General features: G+C 33.4%; 1 protein-coding gene across 10 annotated transcripts in view; it reads right to left on the bottom strand.

Moving 5' to 3' along the window:
- The window catches only part of ct (homeobox protein, cut), a 411,674-nt gene that overhangs the window by 186,541 nt on the left and 202,966 nt on the right, over positions 1-22,167 (bottom strand). The window lies entirely within an intron of this gene.

Below are 22,167 nucleotides of genomic sequence, written 5' to 3'. Positions count from 1 at the left end.
AGCCTTGAGAATACTTACTAATTAACTAATTTTTTAAGTTTTTTTTTCAAATTAAATCTGATTAAACTTTTGCGTTGTTCGTGGCAACCCTAAATTAAAATAGTGCGTTCGCGCATTTAAATTGACATACGTTATTTAGTTTAGTTGCGTATTGCAATTGAAATAATATCACTTGGCTTCGCTCCACGGGATTATAAAACGCAATATACCTTTAGAAACGCAATAAAGTGTGAACGCGCCGCAGAAGTGATGGGTATTTAACTTTGATCAGCACGTTTAGTGTTCAATAGTCTCTCTCGGTGGATAATAATTTTATTAGGTTATATGCGCGCCCGGGCTTAAATATCTGTGACTCGATCACAATAAAATGATCGGACGCGACTTTTGGATTAGAGTACGGCAGAGGTCTTTAAACTGTGGGTAGGTACTGATACAACACAATAATGCATCGTCAAGGCATGTAAGCGATGTACACAGTGTTTTTAGTGAAATGAGAACCCAAGTTTTAATCTACCCTTTATCTTATATTACGTGGCTGGGACACGTATTCCGGATGCCGCCAAAGAGTGCGGCACTTCGTACCCTCGTGGCACAGCCTCAAGGGTTCCATCGCCGTGGCCGGCCCTCCCTCATCCTGCAGCGGTGCTACAAAAGCGACTTACGTGCTGCAGGTCTGACATGGCGGGAGGCGCAGGAGTTGGCGATGGACCGAGGGAAGTGGCGCCAACTTGTGCTTGCCCTATGCCCCAATGTTGGGACGTGACAGGGTGGAAGAAGAATTGAACGTAGTTATGCAGAATGTAGCCAGACCACAATAATGTCGAGCTGAGCTAATGGAACTTTAGCAACAACATGATATCAAAAATGTAAAATTGTAAATAGTATTTTATTTCAAGAATTATTTTTTTGCAGTTTGACTATTTTCAGCAGAACGTAGAGAATTCCTTCTCGTATCTAATTTATATTATATCTCATTTTTTTGATTTTTTGTGGACTACTTTTATTGGACTACACTTTGTGTGGCTACTTTCTGCATAACTATGTCCAATTGAGAGACATTGTCGAACAAAATCAATAATTTTACATAATATAAGAGAAAATTTAGTTTTAAACTTGGGTTCTCATTTCAGTAAAACCAAAAACATTGTCATTTTACTAAGCAGGGCTGTATTATTTTTAAAAGACTTAAACAAAATAGTATGAAATATAAATAAATAAAAAAGATTCACGTAATTTTGGAAGAAACAAGTTTCGAAAAAAGCCAATGGATCAGTTTTTTGATTAGCGATCATTGAAGTTAATGGCCCTACCAAACCATATCCGCTCGTAATTATATGTGAAGCATATTTTTATTATGACTGGGAGTATCTCAGGAGCAGTTACCCAAGACTGGGGTCACCATGTACTCAAATGTGGTTTAATTGAATTTACACTACTTTAAGTGAAGATTACCCATGAGAGAGAGAAGCACGTAAAGGCAAAATTAAAAATTGTAGTAAGTAACAAAGAGCTGATACAAAACTGCCGATCACTGTTAATAATGCTAATACTAGTTTTTTTCGGGGTGTCAACGCACTATTTGAGTAAAATTATGTTTTTTTAGAATATAATCACAAACTTACTTCTGTTTTTGTAAGTAGGTATATTAAACTCTCAACTTTCAACTCAGCTATCTGTTGTTCACATAAAAGCGATATTTTTGCGCCAATTAGCGTTTGCATTTATCCATTTATAAAGACAACGTGATGTCACCAAAAAGTTAAACCTTTTAAATATGCGCAGAGTATCAATAATTACTGAGGGATGTTTTGGAAACTGGGAAATCCTTATTATCCTGATTTTTTTTAATCTCGTCTGCACATATAATGTGATTTGTAGGAAAAGCAGTTTTATTTTTATTGTTGAATTATTAGTAAAATAAACATATTTTAAGTTTCGATTTTATTTTACAGGAAAGGGGTGACTAGACTAAAATAATGTTCAGAAACACTGGCGTACAGTGTAGACATTCGTTTACTTTCATATCGTGACAAACCTATTTTCTAATCTACTTAAGATACCAGGAAATCTAAATTAGATTAACAATCTTATATTTAATATCATTTTACGTGTGGCCCAGTGGTCAATAAGTTATCTACGAAACACTTTATTACAATGATTGCCTGTGATGCAGATTTTCCATTTAGTATTTAATTCAAAACGTCTGACATTAGAATTATTTTTATTTTCATTCAATGTATGGGCGGTCAGTGATTTAATTCCGCTGTGTCTTTCACCACTCATTGTAATGATTTAGTAAGAATATTGTTGTATTGAATACATGCCGTTCAATAATCACTCTTTATCACTGGTAGATAACTACCTATGTACCTATGTCTTCTACAAAATTGCGCAACAGTGGCATATCTCACAGGTGCAAGAGGTGCCAGATTAAAAAAAATACAGTGAGACTGCAATTTTGTGTTTCGAAAGAAGTTTTAAAAGGGTGCCTCGAAACAGTTCAAACCGGTCATACTATTAAATAAGTATGGAAAAATCTTTAAATTTGATTATTTATATCAAATTTAATAGAAAATATTAGCCAAAGCGTAACAAAATTCGTGCAAATTATATCAAAGCGATTCCTGACGTAATCGATTAAACATGTAGGTATTCAAATAATAAATCACTAATATTACTATTTGTCACCCTGTGTTTACATAAATAATGTTTTTTTTCAATTGGGAGGGCAATAACTCTGTTCAACCAAATCGCTTTGGATGTTGAATGTTGATATAGGTATATACTATTTCACTTACGTAAAGATGTTGTTTTATAAATTCTTAAAATATGATCTACTTGGGTTATTCGGTGTACTTTTATGTATCTGATTTATAACTTTTGTACCTATTTACTCTTTATACCTACCTTTTTTTTAATACTGCATATTATATTTCTTTGTTCTTTATAGTGTTTTAATACTATTTATTTGTTGTTAACGCCTAAAAGTTATATTTAATTGTAAAGCTGACTATTTGTGAAATTTTTTTTTAATCTGAATGCGATTTTTGGTTTATATTTATTTTTATTGTGGGGGTGGTTAAAATCAGTCGGTATGCCGGGTCTCTACACCCCTAAACCCGTCCCTGCAAATATCGTATAAAGACTTTGTTAAAATTACTGCTTATTTAATGAAAAAAATGTACCGAATAATTTCATATAAAAACTGTCACTTACAAATTTAAAACGTTCAATCAAGCGAAACGAAAAAAAAAATAACTCGCAAAGTAAAACGAACGAAACAAAACAAATCACAGCACTCAAGATAACGACCATCGTTAAGTTTGCATAAGAAAAAATAAAAACCGAATACGATTTCATCTATAATAATAATATAAATTTCGTACGGGGAAGAAGGAAAATTTTAGATTTACGAAATCGCATTCTCAGTTACAATTTTCTTCTCAATAATAAAACGCGAAAAAAATTCGCAAAAGTTTTGCAATGCCAATAAAAATGTAACACGGGACGTACCTATTTCGTATTTCTTCAGAGTAAAGTTAGAAGTGTATTTATTCGCGGGAAAGATAAAATTTGTATTATAAACGAAATGATATTAGGTACAACCGATGAACTTTTTCTTCTTCTTTTTTTTTCGTTCAATCCTCTTATAAGTGAGTGGGGTTCGAAACTGTACGCGTTACCCTAATTTTTCGAATGAAAGTTTTCGAAGATATTGGAAAGGGGGTTACTTATGTAGAATATAATATATCGGTAGACATTTCGTATTTATTAAACGTTTAAAAATAACACTTTTTTATAACATGGTAGCAAGATGTGTTATCAGTAGCAACGTTCGTATGTGAAACAATTGGGAAAGAAATAACCTTGTTCAACCCAATGGAATATGCGTTAGACTAAGGTAAAATTTCTACGGTTGAATTAAATATTTTTTGTACACGTCGCCGGTAATTATTGATTTGAGTAACTACAGCCATTTAAAAACTGCGAGCACGTGGTTTTTGTGTTAAATATAACGTTAGTGGTAATTATTTTTAGTTAATTTAGTAGAAAATATGTTGAACTATCTTCTGTTTAAATTTGGTAGCCATACTGAGAAGCAACATGATGGTATATCGTTTCATAGTTAAGTCTATAATAAAATTGAGATTCTATTGTGCATTATAACGCAAGTAACACGGCTTCATTTTGCCGAACAATACCCAGTCTCATTATATTATTACTCTGAGATTCAACTAAATCGCTTTGGATATTGATGTATTCCACTTAAGTAAGAATGAGTGTAATAAGTGGACGTAGATTTATAAATTCTGAACTAAATAGGGTTTTTTAACTCATTCAGCATACTTACATGTACAAATTTAATAATTTTTATGCTGGTTTTTTGATACTGTTTCTATTTGTTTGTTTTTTGCCAAGTCAACTTATGCACGTCTAAAATTTTCAATTTGTTAAGTTAACTATAAGTACTTATGTAAATAAATAAATTTAAATTCGAATTTGAATAGTGATCTTTAATATAAGCGTAACCATAGTACATAACTATTTTTTTAGAGCAGTGTCGCTAATGAGTACTTAATTAAATATAAAATACACATTTAAAACTTCTCTCACAAATTATTTACTCGTTTCTTTAAAAATACGTGAACATCGTGTACACGGGGTGGCTTTGACCATTTATAAGGGTTGCTTATTTTAGTTATCGGTAGGCAAGTTATAACTAGATGGGGGAGGGTGGGGATAAATATACCCCGTGGGTATTAGACAGTGAAAATAATCGGATAAAATCTCCTTTGCGATGGCGCAATCTATATCTACAGGTGCAAGGATTATTTCACCTGTCTGCAGACGGCAAGGGGGGGATTGGAAATAATTTAATTAATTACTTAAATATAATAAATGAGTCATAATCTAACAAAAGAAATAATCAACGCATTGACATATTGTACAGTAATAATGTATTTCTGTAGTATTTAAGGGAGGTAGTTGACAATATATAATATTTTAGTTAATATCGTAATTTTTTTTCTTTCTTTAAAAGAATAAGCTAGACCGAAATTACATTATGTGTACTAAGTATCTAATAAATAAAACAATATAAATACATGTTCGTAAATGCTTATTAAATATTTTTTTTAATTTAAAAAAAAAAGCTTTTAAAAACCCTTTTCAATGTGATCTAAAAGGCGTCAAAGAAATAAAACCGGTAATATTAAATATTCACATTTTACATAATAGCATAATGATATTGAACTATAAGCAGTGCGTAAGGCTCTGGCCTTTCATCCGGGAGCTCCGGGTTCGATATCCGGTAAGGACACAATATATTTATGTGATTTTCTCAAAGCCTGGGTGTTTTTGATTGTTTCACTTATATTACTAAATACACTACTGTTAAATAAACTACACTACTACCATAAGGCCTCTCTGCCTATAGGAGTGTTAAAAAGAATTTATATATGTAGGTACATATATATTTTAATTGGTACTATCTTATATTAACTGTTTTTGTATTCACTTAGAAATAAGACTGATATTATATTATTAATATTGCCATCTGAGAAAACTATTTTATATTTTATTTGATTTAGCACGGAGGAATTATCGGGTTGTATCAGATTTCAACGTCGTATTGAGTTTAATATATAAAAGCCGGTCGCCAGATCTATATCGCATTTTAAAATCCGTTTAATCGGAAATATTGGTAATGTATATTTAACGAGAGGAATGAAAGGAGGTAAATGAATATTTCATAAGCCATAAATATTAAATTAAATATATTTTGATAATGGTTGTTATAGATAGGCGTAACTATAGTTACAGAGACTGCCTGATTCGTTCCTGTCGAAAATCGTCTCCCCGCATTACAATGTTTCGGACAAGTGTTTACAGACTTCAACGGATATTCCCCACTCCCCGGGGGCAGTGTTGCCAGTCGTCCTCTCCACAGTCCATAGAAAATATCCCTTTGACGTTCGGGGAAAAAAGAAACCCGTGTATACCTAGCCACGTCTACTCTCACTCCTGGCTGAAGTTAAGAGAGAAAATGCAATATTTAACAGCTGGACGGTTCGTATTTGGCGGCCTTTGGATATTGTCTGATTCTTGAATTCATGGAATTTGAATATGTATTGTCGCGTTCGACGATATTTTTTAATTTCAGTATTAAACGAGCGTGTTAACCCTTACGAAATACCGTACTTATATCTGAATTTATGGCATACTCAAATGTGTCATCAAAGGTGACACCCACGGTGGCCGCGCGGCTTAAGCGTTAGACTATCACGCAGTGGACTGACACGCAAATCAAGGAATCGATTATTTTAATCGGGTCGTGAAAGAAAACAAATTGTGAAATTAATATTATCATAATAATAGTTTGACAGATGCTTACAGTAGGTACAGCAGTAGTATATCACCACATCCAATAGTGTTGACAGGTGACACTACCACCTGATAATATTTTCTAGTAATTATATTTTCCAGTAAATGTGACTGTATAAATAATAATAATATGTATTATTCTTTGCGGTACCTATCGTCTACCTTCTTACAACAGTTGGTTTTTGGTAGGTCCTGATCCACATTTCTATTTGAGAAAGGTTTCTGTAGCGAGCTCGAAACGTCGAAAATGGGGAAAGTAAAGCCTTTAATTCAAGTATTTAGGTGATACGGCTTAGAACTGCATAGTAAAAAATACCTCTACTTAGCGTAGTCGACCACCTTAAAACTAATATTGTTAATTTATTATCATCTTGAAAACATAAGACGTAATAATCGACGCTCAATGGTGCCGGCGTCGATTTTCAACCAAAGACGTCGAATTATAAAGACGCTCTAGGAGAAAACAGGGGCGGGCACTACAGGGAGCAGAAGGGGGGCTCAGGAACATAAAATTGGCCATAAAAAGGCGAGAAAGCGTGCCTGTACGCACCCCCTAAGTACTTTTTGGATATTCGCATATCTTCTGTATTTTGCGTTCGAGTTACGGTAGCTATTACAAAGTTGACACGTTTTTAAATTAACAAGTTTCAACATACTTAATTTAATGTGAAAAAAAAAATGATTGCATTATGCTTCCGTCTTTCTAATTATAATTTATTGTACATGCAGTTCATTAATTTTGCGAAAATCGATGCGATGTTAGTTTTTAAATGGAGATTGGTGTATACACTATAGAATTTTGAATAATTAAAATTTACAGCCAATATTTCGACTGCAGCCAATTTTCTGTAAACCCACCGACTATTAATAAGTACATCGTGGCCCGCGGGCCACATACCACCATCTCGATGGTTTTTTTTATAATAAAATGTGTAAAATTTTAGTATGTATTTCAGCCCTCTGGAAAAGAATGGTTGTTTATCCTGTTATATACCTGTTTAATTTTGGCTTTATTAATATACATGTGTCGCTAGATTTAAAAATCAGCCAAGTCCATAATAGATGAATAGGAGAAAAACAGCTTTTTGTTTTCTCAAATACACAGTCACAAGGGTGAAAGTATATATTATTTCGAGTATAGATTATTTAAAATTAATAAATTCCTCATTTTGATAATGCAGAAATTTTAGAAAGCAGTAGTTCTTCAGCCACGATGGCCGCGTTGCTTAAGCTCCGTGCTATAGTGTCGAGGGTCCCAGGTTCGAATCCTGGGTCTGGCAAGTACATATATTGTTTTTCAATATGTGTATGAGTCAGAGTATGAACCTAATAGGTTGAGCAAGTGGCTGACATCCATTTCTCGTAAAAATAAAATCTGTTAATGCAAACCCCCACTCTGTGGAGGCCAATATGATCCTATTAGGATCGGACATGGTCGAATATAAGTTCTTCAGCAATTCACAAAAAAGTCAAAAATACCTAAAGGTGGATTTGGCTGATTTTGAAATGTAGCGACACATATATTTCTGAAATTTCCTGCTATGAATAAAGATAACAAATTAGACACACTTTTTTCTTCAATATTTTTTGACTTCTGGACATTTACATTTTTAACCGAATTGAAACTGCGACAGTGACGTACATAAAATAAAGGAATATTAAAGCTATATTGCATATTGCTAACACGGCGTTATATTTATTTTGCATATTCAAAATAATGTAACAATTTATTTACAAATTGTATGGATATAAAAATTTATTTAATGCCGCGCGAATTCGCAAATGTTCTCCTGGAAATGTCTTACAATATTATTTTATTAATGTATGGAAAATAATAAAAGCAGATTGAATCCCAAAAGAAAAGGAAACCGAACGCAAATGTATCTAACATTATTTTTTATTATACCAATATTTTATTCGCTCCCCACCCCTGCGTATAAAATATATAAATATTTATATCTACATTTAGCAAAAAAAACTGTATAAGCAACTGTAATCCATATCAGTTGTATATTTGCCTGATATTACAGTGCCTAAAGATTCCTAAAAGCTAAACCCGGGTCGCTAAAAATGACTCAAATGGAATGGTAAAATACTCAAATAAATTAGAATTTAAATTCATACTCACTCAATAGTATTCACGTTAAATTTTACATGCAAAGTAGCAGTATTTATTTTAATATATCGTCAGTGTTTTGTAAAAAGGACGAATCAACCATTTTGGCGAAATCGAGATTTTAATGAAAATACAATATGTACCTACCTACCTCACTATCTTTGTTGTGTAAAAACGGCGAATTTCTATCTCCACAGGAAATCACTTAAAAACGATAACCGACTAAAATTAAATTAATTAAAATTACGAATAAAAAGCGAATGTGACATATTAGGCCTTTTAAAATATTATATAATAATGCGTATCATAATAACAGTATTCTTTCTAAGCTTTATTATAAACTTGTTAGATATTTATAATCATCCACAGGTAATAAACAAATAAATGTCAAAAGTTAAAAATCCTCCTCATGTAAAATAGCATTTTGGTTAATTCGCCCTTTTTACAAAACAGTGACGATATATAATGGATGGCAAAACTATTACAAAACATATAAATAGTTAAAATTTCTTAAATATATTTGCTATCTTACCAGAGCACAAACCTCTTGACTTATATACCTATACACTGTTTTATAATTTCACTAGGATGTGTTGCTATCCAATAGTTCAACCCCTAATTAAGCGACTAAAAGTAATATTACTATTAGGTATGTAAAAAATAGTGTAACCTCGCCTCCCTCTAGCTATCTTTATCTAAAACGATGAGAGCCACTAGGCAAGATTTTAATAATAAAGAGGTTGGGTGCATTTAATAACAAGAAAGATATTTATTTAGTACATATTATATTTTTAACAAAAAATAATTTTTAATGTTGATGTAGGGCTAAAGTATTGACTTCCTTGCCCTTTACATGATTAAATGTATTGCATCTAAGTACGGAGTGGTCAGCACAGTGGCTTGTCAGGCAAAAAATGAAAGTATCATATGCATTGATTTTTTCACTGTGTTTACTGAGTTATAAATTTATTGTTAATATCACACGGGGATAATAATATGTTAAAATGTTTTAAAATTTTCTGTTGAATTATTATGCTCAATATGCTCACACATGTACTTGATATGAAGTAAATAAAAAACAAACAAACAAACAAAATATAGAATACTGAAATGTCATTTTGATTTCCATAGTAACGCACGTATATATTAATAATTTAGTTGCTAGGACCACCCCCTTAGCAAACAATAATAGTGTTTTACTTTTTACGGATTTTTCTGAAATAACTTTCCATACAAAACAGAATTAACTGAAAATGAATTCAATTCTGCTTAAAGATGGCTAAATATATTCTAAAAGTGCTCTGATATATATTGTTCGTGTGTTCTGATATATTCTAAAAGTTTCAAATATCTACCTAGTCGGGAAGTTAGTTAAAAATCGATTGGAAGATTTGTACTGGACTCACAACCACCGGACAAACAAGAATGAGCTAATAAAAAAAAAAAATTCCGCACCACATAATGCATTAGTTTTCTTATATGGGTAACAGTAGATAATAAGAAAAAAAATTAAATGTGGGGTAAAAAATATATTTTTACGAAACAAAAAAAAACATTATTTTTCATAGCAGGCATATAAATAGCGCATCTCAATAATCAACCCCTTATAGCAAAGTTCAAATATTTTTAAATTCAAGAAAAAATCTTTCGGAGCGTATAAAAATAGGGGAGACTGGGTGTTATTAAAACAATAAGGTATTAAAATTCAATATACCGCGGCTTCGTTTTTCTCGCTTCGCCTCTTTTTTCGCGCGTATCTATTATCCACTGGGGAAGGTGGGGAGCATCTAGACCTCAGTCTTTATTATTATGATGCATTTTTTTATATGTTGTTCTCGGTGAGTCGATCGCTATTATAGGTATACATCATAGCAGTATTTTTTGATTATTTATATCAAGAAGTAATCTCACCACAAGGTATAATAGGTACCACACAGTGATAATTTATTAAATATAGGTTAATTTTGTGATATAGTTAACTATTAGTAGTATAAAGTTTTTGATACCGAAATTATATTATGTCGTACCTAAGTTGTATATAAGTATGAATCTTGAATCTACATTAACTTAAAACTAATGAATAAAAAACGTTTACTTAGAAATGAGATGACAATTTATGTATCTACAACGATACTATTACATTTAATAGCATTGTGATAGGATAAGTGAAATTAAAATGCTGGCAAACTATATAATATAGTGGAAAAACATAATATTGAGATTGCACAGATTTCGATGTCTTCTACTGCGGTCGAATTACATAGCGTAGATTGTATTATTGTTACCGTTAGTATTTCCGACAGCTACACGAAGTCTATTTACATCTAATTGCTAGGCATCGCTCTATAAAACGAAGCTGTCACTAGAAAAATAACTAAAAATGTCGATAACAGTTTTGCACATTTGTTAAAATATATATTATATTATTTTAAACATTGCAAGAAAATGAAGCCCAATGATAGTAGTGTAGTGAAACAGTAACGTAACAGTAGAAGAAACAGAAACTCATACACATATTATAATATATACGATTTCCGACAGCTCTAACATGAAGTCTATTACATCTATTGCTCGGCATGGCTCTATGAAACGATGCTGTCACTAGAAAAATAACTAAAAATGTCGATAACAGTTTTGCACATTCGTTAAATATATATTATATTATTTTAAACAATGCAAGAAAATGAAGCCCAATGATAGTAGTGTAGTGAAATAGTAGCGTAATAGTAGAAGAAACAGAAACTCATACACATATTATAATTTATATATATGTATTGTGAGATCACTGGGAATCGAATCATGAGTCCCCGTATGAATTGCCATTGATTTGACTACTTATTGATTATACAATATCCTCACTGTTCTGGCAGAAGAGACTAATTCGAAAAAATGACATATTGACTTAGTTATACCAAAATGTTCCTTATTTCAAACTTTGCTGTCTGAAAACTTTCTTAACCGGTTAAGTGCCCAAAGCGTCTTTGGACGCCCTAATTACACCAATTCTTATGTTAATTACTACCAATTAACTAATTGCGGCATAGAAAGGATTAATAAATAAACAGTCTTTATTATAAAGTCATCCTTTTTATGATTACTTAATAAACTCAAATGATAGACCATTTCAAACATTTTAGCAACTTCAAAGTCAAATTACTCAAAACAAGTATTCTCCAGTTAGTGTCTTCTGCCAGAACAGAGACGAATGCTATGTTACTTTGTGTCGTATTCACATAATTATTGAATCACGATCAGGACTGGTTTCGTCCAAGTTCATAATAATATATTGTTTTCAGTTTTGAAAATGTTTTATTAAAGTAGATGAAACTCTTCTTTGACAGGTCTCCTGACGTGTCAACTCTTCTGACCTCCGAATGACTAAAACCGTTATTGATTTTTCTCTGTAGATAATATTATACTTATATGATTAGTGGGAATGTATTTTTTTTATGATAATGTATAACTTACAATAAATATGTGCAGCTAAAAAAAGTCATTAAATTTCCTCTTAATAAAACATAACAGTTGCTTTTTGCATAAGAATTCATTATCGTTGCAGAACAAAGGCAGAAGAAAACGAATTCAAAAGTAATAAAAAAACTGGTGAACTTTGGGTAACTTTTGCATCTGCTTATGACTGAGGTGAAACGAGACTGGGTGTCTTCATCAATGCCTTTACACTGCAGGGGAGAGTGGGGCGGTATTTATTATTTTTAGCAATGTTATTATTCTTATTATTTTGCACCTCGAACAATGACGTTTTCTTATTATTATTTGTGAAGGGTGAGATGGGGTTTTGTTATTATTGCCTTGTCCTGGAACATAATAAACTTTCGCTTCTATCCGGCCTCGTCTGAGGCAAGACTCCCCGGATGGATTATTGGATAATATTAAAACCGTGGGCCCGAACATTGTTAAGCCTTATATAATATTATTATCAAATACATTTCGTAATATTCTATACCAAGGACAGATATTAATTACTGGTGTAGCAAGCGATTGGGATATTATTTCTACTATTTTCTACCACACATTTCTGTGGACAATCTTTCTAATCGATGGTCACTATCAATGATTGAGAATGTGATGCGAAAGGGAAGATAATATCTTAATATATTATGCACATGTCGGTCCAACCAGCTGTTGGGTTCATCGGGCCGTCCGACCTGGTCGCCACAAAGGCGAACTATAATACTTTTGAAGATCTCTTCACACAATTTAGCATGTCCATATTGTGTTAGCTTTATTTTTGCATGTATGTAATAATTAGAATCATTTATTTTTGTTAATTATCTGTGATCCTATCTCCCATGGGCACTTTTATTAGAAAATCTTTGTAAACTCAAAATACAATTAAGTCTTGGGAATCTGCTCCAGTGGTCTATTCTATACACAAGGCGACTATCGACCGCTAAAGTGATAGTATTTATTACATATCTAAACAGTCAAAACTGTCTATCTCGCTCGAAATTTTATCACAGCCAAGAGAGCTTCAGTTAAAATATAGCACTTATTGCAACAATTACAAACAACTTATTGTAATTGTGACAATAAGTACTAATACTTGGATACTTTCCTACCCTAGATAGCGGCCGAAAGCATCTTGTATATATAATAGATGTGCTGATATATTCCCATACGTAAACCACTTCTGATGCTTCACATTCAAACGTAGGGCTTTGTGATACGTTCGATTGAGACCGAGTGTGGTGCGGGTTGGTTTTGAGAAAACTACTAGGACACCCAAGATGGCCACGCGGCTTAAGCGTCGGCCTATAGCGTCGTGGGTTCCAGGCTCGAATTCTGGGTCTGGCAAGTACACATATTGTTTTTCAATTTGTGTATGTGCCTAATAGGTTGAGCAAGTGGCTGACATCCATTTCTGGTAAAAACAAAAATCTGTTAATTTAAAACACCACTCTGTGGAGGCCCATATGATCTTATTAGGATCGTACATGGTCGGAAAACTAAACTAACTAGGTCACTATCAAAAATTATAAAAGGTAATATTTACAATTTATTGATCAAAAATTACGAATTGCTCTCCCAAGTATTGAACCGAACATAAAAAAAGTGGTGTTCTCTAAATATCGTAAATTGTATAATGTCTTTTTATGAATGAATCCTAGCAAATACCTGTATCAAAAAAGATTAAAAAAATGAAAAATAATTCATTAATAAAAGCCATTTCCTGCTGCGGCTTCTTAGTCAGTCAATTTACCTGTGGGTGGTATTAGAATAGGGGAGAGCGGGGTGTAAAGTAGCAAGCCGCCGCGGGATTGTAAAACACAATTCTTATTTCTTATCAAACGCCGTAAATAGTTGGTCGCGGCACTTTTGCCCACCACAGCGCCGTAGAGGGGGGCGTGATATTGTTACCTTAGTTGAAAGAACATTGAGTGGTTTCAAGGTGGTAAAGTGGGGTAAGACTGGTTGCGGGGGATGTTTTAAGGTGGCATACATGGGTGACGTGGGGTAAGGCGAACCGCGGGGTAAGTTTCATGTCGTGGCGAAACTCTAGGGGGTGAAATGTTTATGGTTGTGATGTCACACCGTTGGATGTTAGTTATGTGGCGGTTTTATTGGTTCGATTGCTAATTCTTGCTGTGTTTTAGGGGTGGTTTGGAAACAAATTTTGTTGTGTTGTAATAAATATCATTTAACCACTGCGATACTATTTTTTTGTTAAATTTATTAAAGAATGGTTAACTTTGTATGAATATTTTTCGAAATACTGTAGGTAGTTTCCGTTTTGATAGCGGCTACCAATTATCAATAAGAATGGACTTTTAGTAATAGATAGATTCCGAATCTAAACTGTGGTACAGCATACTGGGAATAAAACAACGAAATAATTTAATACAGTAACAAAGAAGGGTTTGGTAGCAGGTAAGTATATAGAAGTTTGCTAAAAATCTTAAGTATATGGAAATGGGAAGGACCGTGTCCTCGGGCTTAAAGGCAGTACATCGATGAAATAGTTAAGCTATGCGGAAGTACGCGATAACGCAACGCAGTCGCACAATATCAAGAGCAATGAAATCAGCTTGGGGGGGCCTTCATCCAATATCAAAATGATCGATCAGTATATATATATAGTCTCAGATGAAACATAATATTATATACTCGATATTTCGATTATACAAATGTTTTACTATCAATGACTTTATCTGATCTTTATCAAGATCTAGTCAGGTCTAATACACTGATGAAAAAAACATAAGATTAGTACACTGATTGATGTATTTTTTCGACCATGTCCGATCCTAATAAGATCATATGGGTCTCCACAGAGTGGAGGTTTGTATTAACAGATTTTGTTTTTACGAAAAATGGATATCAGCCAATTACCTATTATACCCATACTCTGACTCATACACAAATTGAAAAACAATATGTGTACTTGCCTTGCCAGATCCAGGATTCGAACCTGGGACCCATGACGCTATAGGCCGACGCTTAAGCTGCGCGGCCATCGTGGGTGTAAAAATAATTGATGGATAGTGAATTGTAATCCTGTTTGCTTAGTAAAATTAACATGATGTGGTATTTTAAATCAAAATGTAAAGCTTAAAACTTAAAAAACTTTTAAAACATTGATTTTCGAGACAAATATATTATCCAAAGCCGGCGCACCTAATAGTATAATATTTAGTGATTGACTATGATATTAAAATATTTTTTATAATTATAATATATAAAATTAAATTAACTAAGTATGTTAATCGTTTATTATAAAATCATCTAATAAATCAAGTAAAATAGTTATCATTTGTGTCATAGTTGACTGAATTCTTCCAGCTTGTTCGCCGCACGGGAGGACAATAGAAATATTTAAATAATAATAATGTAAACAAGTTTCACCCGAAGAAAGAGGTTCCGTCGCGACGCCACCACTGGATTTAGTGTCACTTTAAAACATTCTTCCATCAAGATAAGAAGCAAAGGCGTCTCGTGACTATATTTGTACCAGACGGGAAGATTAATTGTAGTGCATAATTTCTTATTTTGACTTGTAGCTATTTAATATTGTACACTTAGAATACGATAAGTACAAATACGATTCATTTTAACTGATTTTTGTTGTATAGAGGACATTTTTTTCAATTACTAGAGGGTAAATAATGTACCTAATTCGACTTCAAAAAGTATTGCTATAAATTTTGTTTAGACGCATGTGTACAGTAAAAATAGTGCCCCACATTATGTATTCATTCTATCAACATATTAATGCATATATCTGAATACATCATTAGGTGATATTATAATGGAACAGAATAAAATATTATTTATATTCTACATAACAACCCTACATTTATTTGGATACTGTGAGATTCGACCAGGGAACATCGAATATAGGATAAACTTAAACACGTGTCAAGAATACGTCATTCTAAGCTTGTCCTTCGTTCTGATAACTGCTCACGGCTTATACACTGCCTCATTCAATATTGGTGTATTTGAAGGTTGAAACACACACGATGAAAACACGACACGGATCTTGATAATTTTAAACATTAAACACCATCTAATAGGCCTCCACAGGGTGGAGAATGTCCCTCTGAGGCGGACGAAACCGGTACTAACTTATTGATTAAAAGTGGAATAAGGACTAGAAAAAATTGCGTTTTATTAAATTAAAACAACAACACAACCTATTAAGTATACCCACTATGGGATGGGTATGAAACACATATTGAAAAACAAACGTGATTTTTTTACGAGACCCGGGATGTCAACCCGGGACTCATGACGGTATACGCCAACATGTTACCGCTCGACTATCGTTGTACCAAAGTAACACAATAATTAATTTATTTTATAATAACTAGACGTTGATATAACGCAGGGGTCGTTTGTAATCAATATTTTAAAGTTCGCACAGGTACTTGAAATTATATTTTGCAGACTTTTATAAATTTAACTAAAACTCTTTCCCCAGCGCAGCACTCGATAACATCTCAAAATTTAATATCTAACGTCTAGCGTTGCATGGAACTATCAATTAAATACAATGATTAATTATTTTTAAATACAAGGAGATTACAAAATGATAGTGCGAAGGGGACATGGGGGTAAAACTTAAGGGGACTTCTTGCAGTCACGCGATAGTTGACGACATTTGAGAATTGTACGCAGGAACGGTCAATGTGTGGTTAGGTGGTTATTTACAAAATCAACAAGAAATTTATATAGACATTAAATGTTTATTTTGCATGTATTATGCATCCATGAATACCTATATGTGAAGGTCGAGTAATTGCAGCGTCGCTTTAATCGCGAACTGTATAGTGAATTGGATAATATGACAGGAGACAGGAGGTGGTGGAGACCAACGTTGGAAGCATCGGGGCCCACACCATAACCATACCATAGAGAATCCTTTTGTCGTTATCATTTATCCAAGAAATTGGAGGCAAATTAAAATACAAATTCATGGAAGGGGGGGTTAATAATACATAATTTATGGACAACCAATTATTAATATGTAAAAATTTGTTTCAAGAATGATTGGAAAAGATGGACGGTTTCGTGCGAAATGAGTGAATTACGTTAAGAAGCGCCATTTTCTTAGACAGTAGTCCTTATTCAAACAAGGTTCCTGATTATTTCTATTGCATACGATTCGTTTCCCCGCCCATATTAACAGATATGCCTTATCATTCAAAAAAGATCAAACAACATTTGTCATAACGTCTAGATCTTTATTTAGCGACGCGATTAAGCGTTGCCTTATGCGACAAGTCTCGCTACAATGTCGCCGTTTTGTGTCGTGATAATTATTGCCGTATGCTAATTAGGGCGACATTTTTGGGCGACATTTTAAAGGAAAGTTTGACGTATTGTCGTGCCATCTGGAAACACTGGAGTGAAATAAAATGATGCGGTGACACAAATTGGCGCCTTTACCCTTTTTGATGAAGCATGAAAACACTCAAATTCAGCTGAAATATGTGGCAGCAAAAATTAGTGATTGATATGAGTGGACAGAGCTATTGGGTGGACTACATCCAGCAGTGGATAAACCATATGATGATGAAAAGTATCATGGTAGCAACATATTATTATAGGGAGATTATAGCGCCTGTACACTGCATGATTTATTTGCAGAAATAGTGTGTATTTTAAACTATCGCGATAATAACTGTTTACACGTAAAAGTGCTGACTGTCTCGCCAATCTTCAAGAGTAAGCGAGACACGATGTTATCATTTTACAGTATCTATTATTTGACAGGTCGTGAAAATAGATTAACCTTAAAATGAGTCTGCGTGGTGTAGTTCGTTTTTTTACCAGCAGGTTCGCCAATATCATTCTACTGCGCATGCGCAGATATCGAAAAAATCCCAACTGTCGCGTGAAACTTCAGAACTTTTTTGATTCATGCATGCAATCTTGCAACTTGCATATTAATAGATACATGTTTACACGTGCATTTTCTTGTTTTGGCCCCGATAATACGTACTTTCAGCAGTAAATCCATGCAGGTTAGAAAATCAGTAACAAAATGTAGTAATTTAATATGTGCAACAGTATTCTGTTAAAGTATCAGGTGAGCATGATGCATAAAAGGGACCTATAACAATTGGATACTTCGTGTTACATACCTACAGTATGTAAAATGCTAAATAAATAATGTACTTATACGTTAGTATATGAGTATTTAAATAACAATGTTGTCTTATAAGTTATAACAGAAATAAAATTAATACTAGTAAACAAAAACAAAAAACATTATTTATGTCATGTAATAGGTAAAAGTATCAGGATAACATGTATTTGAGAAGGTATAGGTTTTTGTGTTATATAACCAAGCTAACCTAATCAAGTACTTACTTCATTTACATGTCAAAATAATATTATAATAATTATTAGTATCATGGCGTGGTATAGGAAGAGTTGGTATGCCTTCATGTAGCAGAAATAAAATTAATTCTTTCGGAAATGTATTTTATGTTTATGTTTAGTATGAAAAGTATCAGGCAAACATCCTGTTGCATGGATATCAAGTCACACATCCGATATTAGGACGAATCAACCGAGCGCTCGATTTGTAAGAGAGGTGACGTTCGGCCAATTGTGATTAATTATTACTATTTTCTATTCCCGATCGGTATTGCTGGAGACAGTGGCGTGGTAGATAATATCTGTAAGAAGGAGTAATATTTATTCGGATAAAATATATTCAGTAAAATAAGTAAGAAGGTAAGAGGTCCTTCATTGAAATGTGGATTATAAAATGATAAACATAGAATATAAACGAGCTTGCCACTAAACCTTTTACTAAAATGATCTGCGCATCAATTATAATATACACAAGACTGCTATCGGTAGCTATCGAGGGTAGTTTTTCAAATGTTTGTATCGAAGTATTATAATTGTTACAATAAGTTAGCCGTCTAAACAGTCAAAACTGTCTATTTTGCTCTAAAATTTAGCATAACCAAGAAAGGTGCTGTTAAAACAGAGAACTTATTGTGACAATTACAACCAACTTATTGTAATAATTGTTACATTAAGTGGTTATACTTCAATACAAAACTATCCTCGATAGTGGCCGATAGCAGTCATGTGTATAGAATAGATGCGCTGGATTTGATAGTTACTGAATTAACACGTGGTAAAAAGTGGTAACAAAACTCTTAACAAATTAGAATAAAAAGTGTGGAAACTGATTTTGTGATTACCCTCAATTTATTGAATGACAATATTAATTAATATGCCAAGAAAAAGGATATTCGCAACGTGATTTTAAAAGGGTAATTATGATGAAGTAAATAAGTAATGATTAAGGAATGAGGATAGTTATTATTATGTGTGTCCGCAAATTTGTACGTATGCTTATATCGGAAATATATGGTCGTATATTAAAGACCGTCCAACCTCTTTGGATCGTATAGTACTGATATAAAATTCATGTCTAAATAAAACACGGTGCTTGTTGGTTTACAGTTACAGGAAGCCAGCGGCAAATAAATTAGAAAATAGCCGATATACTGGATTATTTATTAGGTTAGGTTACGTTTTCATTCATGAATTCATAAATTTGGCCCAAAATCAGATATGAAAATTGAATTAATGTTCATATTGAATCTAATAAAATTGGTTGTCTCTCTCTGATAGAAAGCTCACGGCGAACTGTGCTACGGTGACATGTGTTACGTACAATTTACATGTAACCATTATTATGATATGTTACCAAACTTTTCAAAAATAGCAATGTCCAATAAAAAGTGCTGGATTGATTGTTTGGATGAAAATATATCGAGGTGAGTACTGAAAGGAATACTAAACGAGGCTTTCATCCTGGACGATTATAACTTTATTCTGGACCCCCTTTGTTAATAGAACTCCACTGAAATATTATTAGGTGCTCATGAGTCACTCAATCATCATCTCCTAATGCGATCCATCCATCACATCTCAATTTATTTATCGACGAAATTCGGCTATTTCGAAACAATCAATGATGCTTGCATTTAACCATTTAATATAGGGATACGTTAATAAACAAATGACCCGTCGGTAGATTCTGTTAGCCTGATATTTTTAACGTTCAGTGTGCATGCAGATCGATGGGTGAGTACTGAGTGGTGTCCATATGCTCCACCCAAGTGAGACGTAGCATCTTAACTTTTGATTTTACGAAAAAATGTATTTAGTTGTAGATAGTAAAATAAATAAGATAGATTTTGATTGGATTTAATATGGGATAATATTATAATAAAATAACTGTTCTGTTATTCTGTACACCTGATACTTTTAACGTTCGGTATGTATGAAGATCGGTAAAAGGTGGTGGTCATATGCTCCACTCAAGTCTGAAATCATATACCTATAGCAACTTCACTTATGGTTTAGCTGTAGCTCCGTTTTCCACTGCAGCGCAGATATAGCGTATTGCGTTTACGATCGGTTAGTCTGGGTTCCGATCTGTCAATTAATATTTTATTATATATTTCTATGAAGAGCATTACAAACATACAATTTGTAATTTTAACGTGATACTACAAACGAAAAAGCTTCGATACGTGGCACGTGTACACGTTATCTCTGTGGCAGGGCTCGAAATGGACCGGAACGCACCGGAGCGCCGTTGCTGTTCGTGAAATTGGTAAAATTACCGCTCCGTCTCGTGGAATAAATAATTTAACCGTCTGAGCTGGATAGGCCATACCTATAATAGAAAATCTAACACACTTATTTATATGAAAAAAAGCACATAAACTTTGATAACTTTACTGTGTAAAAATATTCAGAAAACTGTCGAGCGCTCCGGTTCGTAAATTTTTCCATTTCGAGCGCTGCTCTGTGGCTAATTTCGTGAGAGAGTATTGTTACATATTTCTGTGGTTCGATTCGATTGCGGCTACTAAAATGAGTCATCCAAAATAAAAAAAAACTTTTGGAATTTAAAATAGTGCCAATTTTCGTTTTAACAGTAGAATAGACCGATATTAGGTTAGCCATCGCTGACAGAGTTTACATCGCTTCTGTCGTATCGGCTTGTCTAATCTTACTTATAGTGTGATTCATACGTATTTATTATCTATACTTGAAATTATGTGAAAACGCTGAACCTATTTCGATGTTAGACGGCTTGAATGCAAAACATGGATTCAATATAATATTATATAAATATAAGTCTAAACAAGCGGGTGAAAAGATAGTAAGTACCCCTAAATTGTCTCTATGTTATATATCCAGGAAACTTGTAAATAATGGGAACTGAAATATCTCACGGGTAAGGAGTAGCAGGTAACCGATCTCGTGTAAGGAATAAACCGGGATAAACTTAAACACGTGTCAAGAATACGTCATACGTCGAATACTGACAACTGCTCTCGGTTTATGCATTGACGCTCATTTAATATTGATGTATTACACACACTATTGCACGTGCATAATGCGTGATTCATTTTCGTTAGACACTCACACATTCAAAACCCTGCATCAAAATGTAATGTATTGAATATTGCCTATCGGAATTCTATTTATTATCTGTTCTGTTTATGTATCACATCGATTTTGACTGATAATATTTTGCGTTGTCGATGTCTTTACTTACTGATTTTTAGTCTCTTCTGTGACAGGCAACCCGTCACCATGCGAGTGAACCAACTGTTACCACAATCGATTCTCGTACCTTCATTCATAGGACTCACCAAAAACAGTGACCACTTAAGGCGCAATTGAAATATGAGTTATAGACAGAGTTTCGAAGAATATAGCGTTCATTGATTGAATTATCGATAGTTGACGAGTTACAATATTTGGGGGGAGAATGTGGTACCAGCGTCCAATAAATCAATTAAAATGGGACGAACTTTAAATTGAAATTGACAGTTTATTAAATAACTGGGCATCATGATCGAGGGCATCATTATTAAATGTTTTATTGACCGGCCGAATTGCGCCTGAATTGGATTATCCGGTGCTTAGCGATGTTGCTGTGTGTTTTCGATCGGGAATATTATTTTTTTATTGCACGCGGCTGTATCAGTTAAATTCAATATCGTAAGAGGCGAGGTCACGCTGAGGTCAGTTCTCCTCTATTTTATGTGCCCATTGTACAAGGATAAATAAAAAAATATCAAAAACCTTACGAAATGTTTGATTGATGCTACCTACCACCAACTTGAGTTTTATTAACTCCTCATAGAGAT

Source organism: Rhyacophila brunnea, unplaced genomic scaffold, assembly GCF_057557595.1.
Source record: "Rhyacophila brunnea isolate RB1 unplaced genomic scaffold, BYU_Rbru_1.0 scaffold_23, whole genome shotgun sequence".
NCBI lineage: Eukaryota > Metazoa > Arthropoda > Insecta > Trichoptera > Rhyacophilidae > Rhyacophila > Rhyacophila brunnea.
This window is presented reverse-complemented; position numbering and strand designations above follow the sequence as displayed.